We start from the raw sequence: 15,081 nt of genomic DNA, 5'->3' as shown, positions 1-15,081 counted from the left end.
ATCTACATTTAATAAATCACCATGACACAGAATATATCCAGCCAAAAATAATAAAATATAATGCATAACTTAATATTGATGTTCTTTCCTAATATGATTCTGAGAAAGATTTATTTTGTAGATCTTTTTATAAATAAATAAATAATAATAAAAGAAATAAGATCTCATACTTTTTTTTATTTAATACATAAAATTAAAATATTAAAACTAATAATAGGTATTTTAGTAAATCAAATATAAAATCACACCATAAAATATTTATGCTTTTTGATTTTTAACTTTTTATTAAATTAGAAAAATATTATAAATTTAGATATTTTAAAATAGAATTTAAAATTATTTTACTATAAAAAAGAATATATAAGTATAATTACATCAAAAAATGATTTGCAATAGTAATTTTAATAAAATAAATAAAATTAATATTCTATTAATAAAAACTTAAAACTTATTTAAATTAAAATATTATTTTAGTTTTTAGTATAATTATTATTTTAATTATATATATATTTATTTATAATCTAATTTTTTTTAATATAAAATATGATTTATTTATATATCATTTGAATATAATTAAATATATTCAAATGATATAATTTAACTATAATTAAATATGATATGTATGTATATATGTAAATTTTTGATTATACTTTAAGTTATAAAAAATTATTTAATTTTTTATTTTCATTAGAAGAAAATTAATCTAAGCAAGAGTTATTCTTTTTGCATATTAAAATGCTTATTCTTTATAAAATTTAATATTGTTTGTTGTTTTTTTTATATTTTTTCAAAATTTTATGGTCCTTTATCTATAAGATGCGGGAGATGGAGGTGAGTCAACAATGAGTGATGTGATACAACATAGGGTAGATAAAATAAGCACAAGAGATAGAGTTTTGAGACCAAAAGTGAAGAGGGAAGAAATAGAAAAGAGAGAAGAAAGGGAGGGAAGGGGGAGAAGTAGGCATGTATAAAACAACATTGATTTTGGAGCTTGTGAGCTTTATCGTGGCTATAACACCATAAAATATCAATGATTTATTATTATCATAGAAGAAGCTCAATAATATTGACAATGCCAATGACAACAATAATAATGACAATATCAATTTAGTAGCATTTCTTTAAGCTATAAAAGTTTAATAAATGAGTCATTTGTAGGATGCTCCAATAATACCCTATTTAAAGAATAAGGAGCAATGATATGATGTTGTGTATTTTTTGCTATAATTTTGATCCCTCTTTCTTTTCCTAGAATAAAGTTATAATACTCTTGCATACTACAACTTGCTGCTGCTAAGAATTTATGTTAGATGTGTATCATTTTTTAATGCAATTTATAAGTTATTATCAAGAATATAAACCTCAAAGAACTAAAAAGTCAATACACTCTTGTATCACTCAAAAAGACTAGATAATTATGCAAAGATGATATAATATTAAATAAAATGGTTATTGCAAAATATAAGAAGATTAGAAAGTCTTCAAACAAAACTAAGGACTAAAAAGACATTAATAACAATGAAGAAGGCTTCACTCTTGCCTCCATATATACTATCTAATTAAGACCTACATAGTGATATTCTATAAGACCTCTAATACTTATTAACTTTGCTAGACATATGTCTTAACTTGTAAGGTAAGTTTTTTATATGTATACTATCAAGAAGACAAGCCCTTTCAAGAAAACATGGGATCTTTGATGACAAGTAGGTTACAAAAAGGCATAATGTTGTCTCAAATGAATCAAATATAAAGGACAGCCCAATGGCAAGGTACAATTAATAGATTAATTTATTTCTTGTACTAGGATGTATCCAATTCCTAACTCTAATCTCAAATCTAAATCTCCTTTCACTAAATAGGATTTCTTGGATACTTGTAAAACACAACCTTACCTTCCACAATTATATGCCCGATACATTTTTAAAGAAGACAACACATAATATGACACTAGGTAGATTCAAATATGTGGTAGAAGCTCAAGGCAGTATGCAACATCAAAAATCATTACAAAAATATAAAAAGATCTAAGCCACCAAAGTGTCAGCTTACAAATTTGGGTTGATGTAATAAGTGGCAAGTTGGCATTTGATAGTAATACTTGATTATCTTCCCAAAAGGATTGTATTATTGGTGGTTATCCACATATTATTTTTGTCTATTTTGAATAATAAAGAAGCTATGCCATGCTTCTTATAAGGCCATTATAAGCCATTGTATAAATTCTTTTGTTGTCAAATTATTGGTACCAATAAAATGATAGAGAGTTGTTGGCATAATTGGATACTGATTAATATTAAAGAAGAATGATAAATGATTGGTACTTGCTTAAATACTATCATTGTAAGCAAATTCTAAGAGCCTTAAACATTCATTCTAATCATCATGATGTATTTTCATAATTACACATAGTATATCTTCTAAGTTTTGATTTACATGTTGTATTTGTCTATTTATTTGGAGATAGAAGGCGGTGGATATGGCAACTCATGTCCCTAATAGCTTAAACAAAGTCTGTCAAAAACTTCTCATAAAGTGTGGATCTTGATCTGAAATGATTACACAAGGTAATTTATGGTGACAAAAAATAATGTCAAAGAAGATCCCTGCAAATGTTAAAGCATCAATATTTGAGTGCATCACAACTAAATGAATTTTCTTCAAAAGTTAGTCCACAAAGATAGCAACTACAGTATAATTATGAGGTGCCTCAACAAACACATAATAAGATTTATAGTCACCTACTCCTAATGTGCCTTAGGTAGTGGAATTAGCTACAATAATTCTAGAGATGCTATGTTTTATGCTTTGTTACATTAGTATGACTCACAAGAGCATACAAAAGCTTAAATATTATGATTTGGACTTGTCCAAAACCATATTCTTGACATCTATTCTAGAGTCTTCTCATGCCTTAGATATCCAAATATTGGAATGTTATATCCCTCTTGAAATATGTGTATCTGGAATATAACATTATTAGGTATATAAATCTACTTCTTGAAGTAGAACAATACATCACTAAGATAGTAATCTTGATATTATACATCATCTGCTTTTATCTGATTAGTAATGATTTTCAAATAAACATTCCAATGCGTACTTTCTTTCTATTTTGCTCCTTTGATTAGATTTGAATTGATACTACTAATGGTAGTAACTTCTATCTTGTGCTTTGATTTGGGTTTTAAGTTTGATCTGTAGAATAAGATGTCTAACATAGTATATTGTTGTCCTAGCTTGTATTTAAGTTGAATGTCAAAAGACTACAATTATTCCTCCTAATGATGATATTAAGATTTTATATTTTTTAGATACAAATCATATAGCAAAGGCTGATGGTTAGTCTAAACAATCACTTGTTTTTTCAATAGATAATATTGCCATATCTTTGTTGTATGTATAATTGCTAGTTGCTCTAGATCATGTATAGAGTAATTGTGCTCTATCTTTTTTAGCTTACACAATTCATATGCCACAGATTGAAGGTTCCCACCTAAGTCTTGTTGAAAGACCATATTAATAGCAAAGTCACAAGCATCAATGTTAAGTGTATAAGAAAGGTTAGGATCATGTAATTGTAATATTGAGGTAATAATGAGTATCTCTTTTAACTTATTAAAAGTACTTTTCTACTCTAATTCTATTCAAATAGGGAATTTTTTTTCAATAGACTTGTTAGTGAGGCAACAATGTGTATAAATTATCAAACAAAAAGGAAATAATATCTAGCAAGGCCTAAAAATGAATAAATTTTAGAAGCAACTTTGGAGGTTGGCCAATCCTCCATTGCTTTCATTTTATCCTGCTCCATATACATGCTTTGGAAAGACACGACATGCTCCAAAAAGATAACCTCCAACTTCCAAAGTTCATACTTTGATTATTTATAATAGAAGTAATTGTCTTGTAGCTGGAACAATACTTCTCATTGTCATATTACGTGCTTTCTTGCTCGAGAACGTGTCGAACGTCTGGCTGTAGAAGGTAGTATGGAGATTCGCTAATATTCAAACAGTCTATCGGTTTTTGACTGTTGGAATATAAACAACTGCAAGAATACACCGTAAATCTATACGGATGCCCTTCGACTGCTCACCGAAGTCCTTTTTGTCCCAGCCGGTAGGTCTCTAGACATTATAGAGAACCTCGAACAACCCAAACTGCTAATCTTCGATACCGCTTTATACTCACGATCTTGTATCCACTGACTGTCTTGTTAGATTAACCCAATAAATTTCATTCACTCCGCATACTCAATCCTATAGACACCCTTTTAATTCTTCATCACAGACGTAACTCGATTTCATAAAATAGTCAAGAGTAATCACACCCACTTCATTAAAAATCCCGATTCACCATTACAACACTGACTTCAGTAACGATTGCCTCAGTCTTTTCAAAACCCTATGAAGAAAAAAAACCCAATTCTCTGTCTTTTTTTTTCCTTCCCGAAGCATGAAGCTAGCTCTCTGATCCTTCTAAAAACCTTCCTCCCTCCTCAAAAAACCTCCAAAAAAACTTATTCTCTCTCCTTCCATTTCTTAACCTATCCTCCCCTTTAACCCTAATTCTCTCCTCTCTCAAACCCTAGCCTCTGAATTTTCTTCAATCTTCCGTCTTGGATCCGAAATTGGCTCCCCGTCAGAGTTTTCTCCTCCGTTTTTACCTTTAAGAGATCCTTTTACCGAAAACAATGTTCCCTGAAATGGCACAGAGAATAGGACAGCCTGAAACAGAATCGAAACCCCGTAATCAAGACCACATTGAGTCGCCCGACCAATTCAGGTCTCATATTGGCTAAGAGGCCCGTAGTAAGACCTGGATTGGATGTCTTGAAATTGGATCCAATTGGCTCTTCGAACCAGGTTCATCCGTCGTTGAATTGGTCCTTTTCCTTCCTATTGACTCCCGTTATTGGAATCGAACGGAGCATTTCAGTATGCCCCGACTGACTGTAACAAGGTGGCTGACCCTGGCCTCTCAGTATTTGTACTGGAATTGGTCGTAGCTCCCAATATTCGAGGTAACTGAATATTAATAAAAGTCCCCTTTCTTTATATTTTCACAGTATACTCGTGTTACAACACGACATCCACCCCCTCTGAACCTGTGCATCCTCCGGTATGTACCAATTTACCCAATTGTTGTTTGATTTAGAATATATTCTCTACGTCTTTGTCCAGTTCGTCTTCATCACCTTCATTATCCAAATCACTTTCATCTTCTTGCTGCATACATAACTTGTGTAATTCTCCTTCAATATCATACAATCTTTTTCTTTTTTTTCTTTTAAAATCATCAACTTTCTTATACATAATATTTCCATTCTCCAAAATACCAATAAAACTCGCATCAAAGGCACCTTCATCTCGCAAGAGTACCTCCTCTTTTGTACCTCCATAATCTCACTTTATAGTGGTACCTCCCCAAAATCCTTAAATCTTTCAACAATCTTTGGCAATGGTTTCTCCCTCAACCTATCTCGATTCCGTTTATAGTTAGGAGGTACTGTTAGAAATTGTACAACTTTCCTTCCATCTTCGCTACGTATCCTTGCATAAGCAGAACCATCATCAAGTACTTTTGTTTCCATCCGTGTTGCCGTAATATAAGGTTGTCCTAAAATCAACGGATAAGACGTTGTATCTTGAATAAAGAAATGTTGCTCCGTCGCAACATCCCCAATCCAAATTTTGACATCTAGACAAGTTCCATATAATTTGCCCCGTGTGTTATTAGCTGCTCGTATTGCCCATCCATGTTCCATATCAATTGGCCATTTTTGCTTCTTATAAAGATCTTTAGACATGAGATTTATTTCAGAACCATGGTCGACTAAAGCAACAATTGGTTCTTCTATATCTCTTACTTTCACCAATACCTCAGTAGTTGCCCTTGCCCAATGCTTTCGAGTATAATGGCTCAAAGTTTCCATTTTCTTATCACTATAATCTTCAAAATGTACTCGTTGATTATACCCATTCTTTTCATTTGTTGGTTGCTTGTAACCAATATCAACCTCTTCTTCATCTTTATATATTCTTGCATCAATAGCATGACTCATTCCAGTTTTGCCCATTAATTGCCTCTTTCACTTAATGCTGTCAATGATAACATCATGAAACTCCTTCTTTGCAATTCTCAAGACTTCTTTCAATGTGAATTCCACCTTAGCGTTTAATATACGTTCTTCCAACACCCCTTTCAAATTTGTTGCCGCTTCAATGTCAGAAAGTAGCTTATAAGCAATTGATTTGCCCTTATCTTTTGTCTCCCTTGTTTTTTCTTCCAATGATGCTGAGGTATCCTTTACATGCAATTCTTGTGAAGCTGCCTCCTGAGCCTTGTCTCCTCGAGTTTGCCTCTTAGAAGAATTTCCTTCTCTAGTATCATCAAAATTTCCTCGTCTCTTTTCTTCCATCAAAGCTTCATGTTGGCTCTTGGCAATATATGCATGAACTGAAAGAGACTCAACAGGATCCTCCCAACCTGTTGCACCTCGTATTGTAGCTGCAGTCCGCAATAACGCTTCTCGAGGTAATTTCCCTTCTTGCATTGTAGAAACGGCAAAAGCCCAAAACTCACTAGTTTTCGTACTTCCACCAAGGTCATCATCTACTCTAGTACCATAACTTGTACTTTCTCGTGCTGCTGTTTCATGCTCTTTTAAGTAATCTTGAACCAATGCTCTCATTCCTCCCTTGCCAAAATTGGTTTGAAGAAGATCCTCCCTATCTTTTAATGCTATCTTCCCACCTTTCCACCAAATAATTCCTTGCCGTATCATATTATTAAATTCATTGCAATCTTTTCTAGTGTGTGAAGCATCATCACACCAAATGCATCTTTGTACATATCCTTGTTTTGAAACATTCTTCGAATTATTTGTAGAAGTATTCTCTTCAAGTCTTGCCAATTTGATTTGAAGATCTGGCATTCCTCGTATAATTTCTTCCATCCCCATATTTGCTTTCTTTAATAAGGATGTCGAAGGTTGAACTGTAGGCATTGTTGGTGGTGTTGTACGTACTGGAGCTTTGGGTGCTTGTACTGTTTTCGGAATATTGCTCCTATCCTTCCTCCTTTCTCTTTTTGTAAGCAACCCCATCGCATCTTCAACGTTCTTCCACTTTGTTGTCAATCCTTCATCTTCTTCTTTGTCTTCAAGAAGGAGTTCTAATTTCCCTTGCAATTCTCCATCAGCAGCTTGAAGAAATAGATCAACTTTGTTCGGCTCCAATGTCAATTTTTCTACCTTCGATAATTGAGATTACTGCCTCTCAAATTCCCTTAGTAGCTCTGTTGCTTATAAATTCTTATTGGGCCGTTCAATCCATTCCAGAAACAACTTCTTAGTAATGCAATCAGCATCTTCCAAGAAATATTCGTCTTTCAATGCATGTGAAAAAACCTCCCATGAATTCCCATAACGATCTGTAATCGATGTAATATAGTCTCTTATCTCCGGTATCATGGCAAGTCCAAATAATTCAACCATTTTCTTCTCGGAAATCCAATTTAATTCCATTTCACGAACATAACATCTTAAATACCTTGAAATATTCCTCCCATCAAATTGATCAATTTTATTCACCATTGCTTGCAATGCTTTGGTTGCCAAAGCTTCCTTTCGATCATTGCTTTGCTGTTGCTGTATTGATAATGAAAAGGCTTAAAACATACTAGCAATAGACGGATCCATGTGCATACCTTGTCCTTTAGAAGAACCCCCACCAAAAACTCCTCCCAAAAATCCTTCAAAATTTTTATTTTCGTTTTTCATAAAATAAAAATAAAAATAAAATCAAACAAAATCCAATACCTTCCACCTCAAGCTTTCACGTCGGGTTCACCACTTTTGTCATATTACGTGCTTTCCTGCTCGAGAACGCGTCGGACGTCTGGCTGTAGAAGATAGTATGGAGATTCGCTAATATTCAAACAGTCTATCGGTTTTTGACTGTTGGAATATGAACAACTGTAAGAATACACCATAAATCTATACGGATGCCCTTCGACTGCTCGTCGAAGTCCTTTTTGTCCCAGCCGGTAGGTCTCTAGACATTATAGAGAACCCCGAACAACCCAAACTGCTAATCTTCGATACCGCTTTATACTCACGATCTTGTATTCATTGACTGTCTTGTTAGATTAACCCAATAAATTTCATTCACTCCGCATACTCAATCCTATAGACACCCTTTTAATTCTTCATCAGAGACGTAACTCGATTTCACAAAACAGTCAAGAGTAATCACACCCACTTCATTAAAAATCCCGATTCACCATTACAACACTGACTTCAGTAACGATTGCCTCAGTCTTTTCAAAACCCTATGAAGAAAAAAAACCCAATTCTCTGTCTTATTTTCCCTTCCCAAAGCATGAAGCTAGCTCTCCGATCCTTCTAAAAACCTTCTTCCCTCCTCAAAAAACCCCCAAAAAAACTTATTCTCTCTCCTTCCATTTCTTAACCTATCCTCCCCTTTAACCCTAATTCTCCCCTCTCTCAAATCCTAGCCTCTGAATTTTCTTCAATCTTCCGTCTTGGATCCGGAATTGGCTCCCCGTCAGAGTTTTCTCCTCCGTTTTTACCTTTAAGAGATCCTTTTACCGAAAACTACGTTCCCTAAAACGGCACAGAGAACAGGACAGCCTGAAACAGAATCGAAACCCCGTAATCGGGACCACATTGAGTCGCCCAACCAATTCAGGTTTCATATTGGCTAAGAGGCCCGTAGTAAGACCTGGATGTTCCCGTAAGTGGGTCAAATTGGTCCTTTGCGTCAGATTGGCTAAGAGGCCTGTAGTAAGACCTGGATTGGATGTCTTGAAATTGGATCCAATTGGCTCTTCGAACCAGGTTCACCCGTCGTTGAATTGGTCCTTTTCCTTCCTGCTGACTCCTGTTATTGGAATCGAACGGAGTATTTCAGTATGCCCCGACTGACTGTAACAAGGTGACTGACCCTGGCCTCTCAGTATTTGCACTGGAATTGGTCATAGCTCCCAATATTCGAGGTAATTGAATATTAATAAAAGTCCCCTTTCTTTATATTTTCACAGTATACTCGTGTTACAACACGACACCGTAGATCTTGCTCATGCTCTTCAAAGATTTTACTATATATTAGGGTATCATTGATAAAGACATACTTATCTAAAAGGTCTTGAAACAATTTGTTCATGTGACCTATAAAAGAAATTGAAGCATTTATGAAGCCAAAAGGTAAACAAGCCATTCAAAATGTCCATAGCACATACAAAATGCCATCTTTTCTATATCTTCTTTTAGAATAGGTATCTATCAATAGCCACTCCAAAGGTCCAATTACTAAAAATGGTTGCACCTCAAAATTGGTCAATAAGATCATCCACATGTAGAAGTGGATATGTATTTTTAATAGTTTGCTTATTGAAGTATCAATAGTTGATACAAAGCCAAAGTCTACCATCTTTCTTGGATACAAAAAGTATAAGAGCTTCCCATCATGACATGCTTTCTTGAATGAGGTCCTTCTCCAAAAGTATGTCCAATGTTTTTTTGTAGTTCTTCAAGTTCAATTGATGCTAGGCAATAAATTGGCCGACTTATCAATTTAACCTCACATAATAGTTCTATTTAGAAGGTAGCACCTCGATAAGGAGGCATCCCACGAGATATGTTGGTTGGAAAGATATCCCAATATTTTTATTGTCATCTAATAATATGCTTATATGGTAAAAAATAAAAACACAGATGTTATTATAAAAGAGCCTTATAAGAAGATGTGGTAGAAAAATAAGGATAAATGATAGGAAGGTAATAAAAAGTTTAGTCTTAATGTTGTCTTTTAGAGAAAGGACTTCTATTTACTTTGTAGGAACATAAATGCATCAAATCAAAATAAATGAGATAATTAATAGATATAGATATGTTTAGAAGGAAGTCACCAATAGGTTCAAGGAAAAATTACCTCAAATTATCAAATATTGATATTTGGAGAGGACCAATTGTCAACCTCAATTGAAATCAAACTCTGAGGTATAAAATTGTGTACCTACAATGACTTTGGAGTTTTTTGGTAGATAAGAGAGTGGAATTTGAGAATAAACTTATAAAGAAATTTTTGAGCATTAGATTTATGTCAATCAAATTAATATTCAATTTTTGGAAGATTTCCAAAGTTAGTGATGTTCTTGGTTTGATTAGATTTTGAAAAATAAAATTAAGTTTATAAAATAGAGAATTTCCTAAGTTCTATGGTGTATGTACAAATGAATTTTGGGCAATTTTTTGATGTTTTAGTCATTAATGTATGTGCATATTTTGGGATCAATGAGACAGTTAGATTGAAGTAGATGAAGGTTTTTGTGGGTAAAGGTCTTAGAAATTGGAATTTTTTAATTATTGAGTATTTTTAAGATCTTTAGCAATCTATTAATTGAATTGAAGTAATTTTTTTTGGTATAAAGACCAGACTTGATTTTTCACAATTTAAGTGTATTTTGGAGGCAAATCAATAGTTCAAGAATGAAATACTAGAAGTTTGACATTTAGATTGGAATAAGAGGCCCTCCAATACCTGAGTGGAATTTAGGATTGATCTTCTATTTGGTAGGTTTGAACTTCTTCAAATTTTGTGTGCTTATTGCCAATTTAGTTATTGAAAGGTGTGCAAAATCTTAAGCAAGATCAATGAGGTAATTAATAGATATTGAGATTCTAAATTGTTCTATTAGGTTAATTTGATTAGAATTGATTTAGGATTTAAAAATTGGTTAGGATTTAGGATTTTTTTAGGATTCATTTAAGATTTGATTTAGGATTTTAGTAAGAAATAGAAGGATTTTAATTAGGATTAAAGTGAAATTTGATTAGAATTTATTTAAGATATATTTTGGATTTTATTTTAATACTTCTTTTGAATTTCTTTAGGATTTCTTCATGCTTCTTTTGTAATTTCTTTGAGATTTGATTAAAGCTTGATTAATATTTTAAAGATTTAATTGAAGTTATTTAAGATTCTATTAAAATTAAAATCTTATTATTACAATACTCTTCTACCTTTCATAGCAAAGTGCTTGGTGCATTCTCAAGTAAAGCTTTACGTAATACGACACCATGTGAGTTGCTCTATCCATTCTATTCCTTCAAATATCTTTTCTACCATTGATATTGTCATATTACATGTTGTCTTGTTTAGAAATGCACTGGGCATGTGAGTGTCAAAGGTGAAGTTGTATTTTATAAGTATCCAAAAATCCTAATATGTTTCATCCTTATAAAAAAAATGTAATTTGAATTTCAATTCAAAAGTGCTTAAATCTAATATAAAGTGCTCAATAACACTCTTCTTAATAATTTTAAGTATACATAAACTCTAATTGCCTTATTTCTTTCATAATTAGGTAATTTTAAATTTTCTTTGCAAGCTTTAATTCTAATCAATAAGCTTTAGCGAACTGTAGCTCCTAATTTAATTGTCCACTTGAAGCAAATTTTTACATACAAATGCCATTTTTAAGTCTTTTATATGTTCATAAAGAATTTACTCCAATCCAACTTATAGATTGTGAGAAAATATCTATAAACCATACTAATGTTACTTGGCCACTAACTTAAAAGTTGATACAAATGTCTTAGTAGTAATTTTTTATTTTTTAATTGTGAATTTCAACTCAAAATTGGTGTGTAGCTTTATCTTTAAGTCTTCTAATACCATGCCAAATTTTAACCTTCATCTGACAAATAGATCTTTAGATATTATAGAAATCCTACTCAATCTCAAACTGCCACCTTTTAATGCCTTCTTATAACAAAACCTAGATATTTCTCAATTGCATCATTAAATTAACATAAAATTTTACATACATTTAGTACACTTAATCAATTAAGTTCTATCAAATTTTGAATCATAGATGTATAATCAATTGCATAAACTAGTTGAAAGTGTTAGTCCTAATTGTATTGCATAAATCCCAAATCACCAATCAAACCCTCATTTTAAATATTAATTACAAAATCATTCCAAATCCCACTAAGAATCATCAAATTAATTTTCTAGTTGTTTTAAAACAAAAGAATGCATGTAAAGTGCAAAAATTATAATTTTTAGGTGAAGATGTGCTTAGAAGATGTTAAATGAAGAAGAATAGTATTAGTGGAGAAGAAATGGAATCTTAGTAAGTCTTAGAGGCAATTAACTTAGTTGGTTTAGTATTTTTTATTTATTATTGAGTATTGAAGAATATTTATTAGGATCAATATTTCTATTGGCCTTCTATCTGTTCATATTACTTATAAGCAAAACTATAAATATTAATTGGTAGTTAGAAGAAGCATGAGAAAGAACCTCATGTCTTTTTAGTTAGTTATATAAAAAATAGGATTTATAGTAGATTTAAATTGATTTTATTACTATAAAAATCATCAAGGTAGGAAATTATAGCCTTCAACTGATATTAGTATTATATAACTATTATAAGATTTTTTAGAATTTATTTAGAATTTATTTTTAAAAAATTAAGAATTTTTAGAGTAATGTTGAAGATTTTGGTAAAAATGAGTTTTATCACTTCAAAATCCATTATGAAGAAATGGAGCAAGATTTGAAGGCCATAAAAAGTTTTTAGGTTAATTGGATGTTTTGAAATACCATGATAAAGTCAAAATTATAAAATCATGGATTTTACTAGAAGAAAATAGGAAGACCAACAGTTAGTGTAGTCCTTGAAAGAAGGGAGGTGCACAAGTTCCATATGGTTGTAGCACCTTGAAGGTAGTTAGGAAGATAAGACTAAGGCCTCATAGCCTCTCTTAGGAATCTATATACACTACTTGTGAGCCTTGGTGAGGCTCGAATTCCTAATCTCTTAAGTAAGTTATCTTTGAAGGTAAAAACTATTTACTTAATTTTTTATTTACTTATTTATTATTTTTCAAACCTTCATATCTTATTCATAGTAACTTGGATTTACATGTTTCTTACACCATTGAAAAGATAAAAAAAATATATTTTTTAATTTTAATTTTTACTTTTATTTTTTACTTTTTACTAGGTAAAAACTTAGTGAATAGACTATAACTAGTTTTGTAGTGTACAATTGCTTGATTGCACTTGTTCTACTTGTTTTGTGTTTTGCTTCTTTTGTTTTTGTTCTTGCTACTTTCACTTCACACCACCCATTATAAGAAAATTTTAATTGATGCCATCTTATAATTGGGTTAAGGAGTGAATTTTACACTCACATTTTGATGCATTTGTCGGGAGATGGTGCTTCTAATGGTGTGTGTGAATGTAAAGTTGCTTGTTGTCATTGATCTTTCTTGGTTTTGTTGAGTAAGTAATTCAAATAGGTCTCCATCATTGGTAAGTATCCTACATCTCTTCCTTGTGTGTAAAAACAAAGCATTTCAAATTTTCACTTTATAAGATAGTCAAGGATTTCAATGTTGAATTCAATGTGAATTGCTCTCGGATATTTATCAATCAGTTTTTATGTATTGCATCTTTTAGGTTGAAACTTCTGGAGGTTGTGTATCTTGATGTTATCTTTCCAAAAAGCTATAAAACTTTTAAATTGGAATTGATTTAATTTTTAGTGACTTTTAGATTAAGAAGAGGTTCACTGCCTAGGTAGTTTCATGTACCCATTGTTTGGAAAGGCATTTCTTAGTGCTTGGTGATTATTCTATTGTGGAAATTTTTTAGGACAAGCATCTTAAAGTTGAATTTGTAGTGGTAAAAATTAAATGCTATTAAATCAAAATCGAATTTGTGGCGATTTTTGGAGTTGAGAGAGGTTGTTGCAATAATCGGAATACAACTAAGGTTAGTGCTTTCTATTTCTTCTATCATTTATATTTTGGATTTTATGTTAAATTTTAAAATTTTGTCTTAAAAATCTCCTTCTAAATTGTATCAAGTTATAATTAAAAAATATATATATAAAAATAAAAAAAGAAAAAAAGAAAAAATAAAATAAATATTAAATTAATAATAATAATAAATTAAAGATAAATAGAAATAATAATAATAATATTTTAAAATAATTATTTAATTAATTCAAAAACTAAAATAAATTAGTAGTTTTAATTTACTTTATCTTTTATTTTTATTTTCTTTTTATTTTTTATTTTTATTTTTATTTTTCTTTTTTATTTTTATTTAATTTTTATTCTTACTTTTATTTATTAATATTATTTTTTCTTTTGCATGCATGATAAGTTTTATATATTGAAATAAATTCAATATATTTTTTTTCTTTTCTCACTAATTGATTTTTTTAAGGCAATATTATTATTCCTAACCTTAAGTAGTATTTGATTAGTTTATTGTTAGTGTTAGCATTACTTGGTGGTTTTCTTAAGTTGGTTGTTACTTCCAAAATCATAAGAAGTGGAGCTTACCTTCAAGGTTTCATCACTCCCCTTCTTTGTAATTTTTTTTGTTGAAGATATTTCTGTAGTAGTAGGAGGATTTAATCACCTCCTCTATCCCTCATACCATCTCTTTTCATCTTATAAAATTCCAGTAGAGGATCTTTTTCTAGTGGTAGGGAGATTTAAGCACCCTCTCCACCCCTCATATCCTCTCTATTCACAAAAGTAGTGTAAAAGGAGCTTAACAAGAATCTCAAGAGAATTCTTCATCAATAAGAAAAGAAGAAGAAAATTTAAGAAGAAAAAATAGATAGAAAAGCTAGATAGAAGGAATAACAGAAAAAAAAAAAAAAAAAAAAAAAAAAAATTCAAATCACAATCTAAAGTGACTATTTTTTGACAAAATTCATTGGATTCTACTTTATTTTGCTAATACAAATTGTGGTTTGAGGAGAAGGAGCATAAGAAGAAGAAGAGAGTGGCACTAATAGCTTGCAAATAAAGAAGTACCTAAACTTTGATCAATTATTTCTCCTTTTGAAATTTTAACAAACTGCTTGAATGCAAGGAGCAAAAGGAAGAAATTGGAGGATAGAATCTAGAAAGAAGATGCAAGAGAGATAAGTCTCAAATCTCTCTTGAAGATTTGGATGGAAGAAGGTAGATAGAATCATTAATCTAATATCCTTAAACCTTAAATTTCTACTTAA

This window comes from Physcomitrium patens, chromosome 15 (assembly GCF_059467195.1).
Source record: "Physcomitrium patens ecotype Gransden chromosome 15, ASM5946719v1, whole genome shotgun sequence".
In the NCBI taxonomy this organism is placed as follows: domain Eukaryota; kingdom Viridiplantae; phylum Streptophyta; class Bryopsida; order Funariales; family Funariaceae; genus Physcomitrium; species Physcomitrium patens.
Note: the sequence above shows the minus strand (reverse complement) of the source record.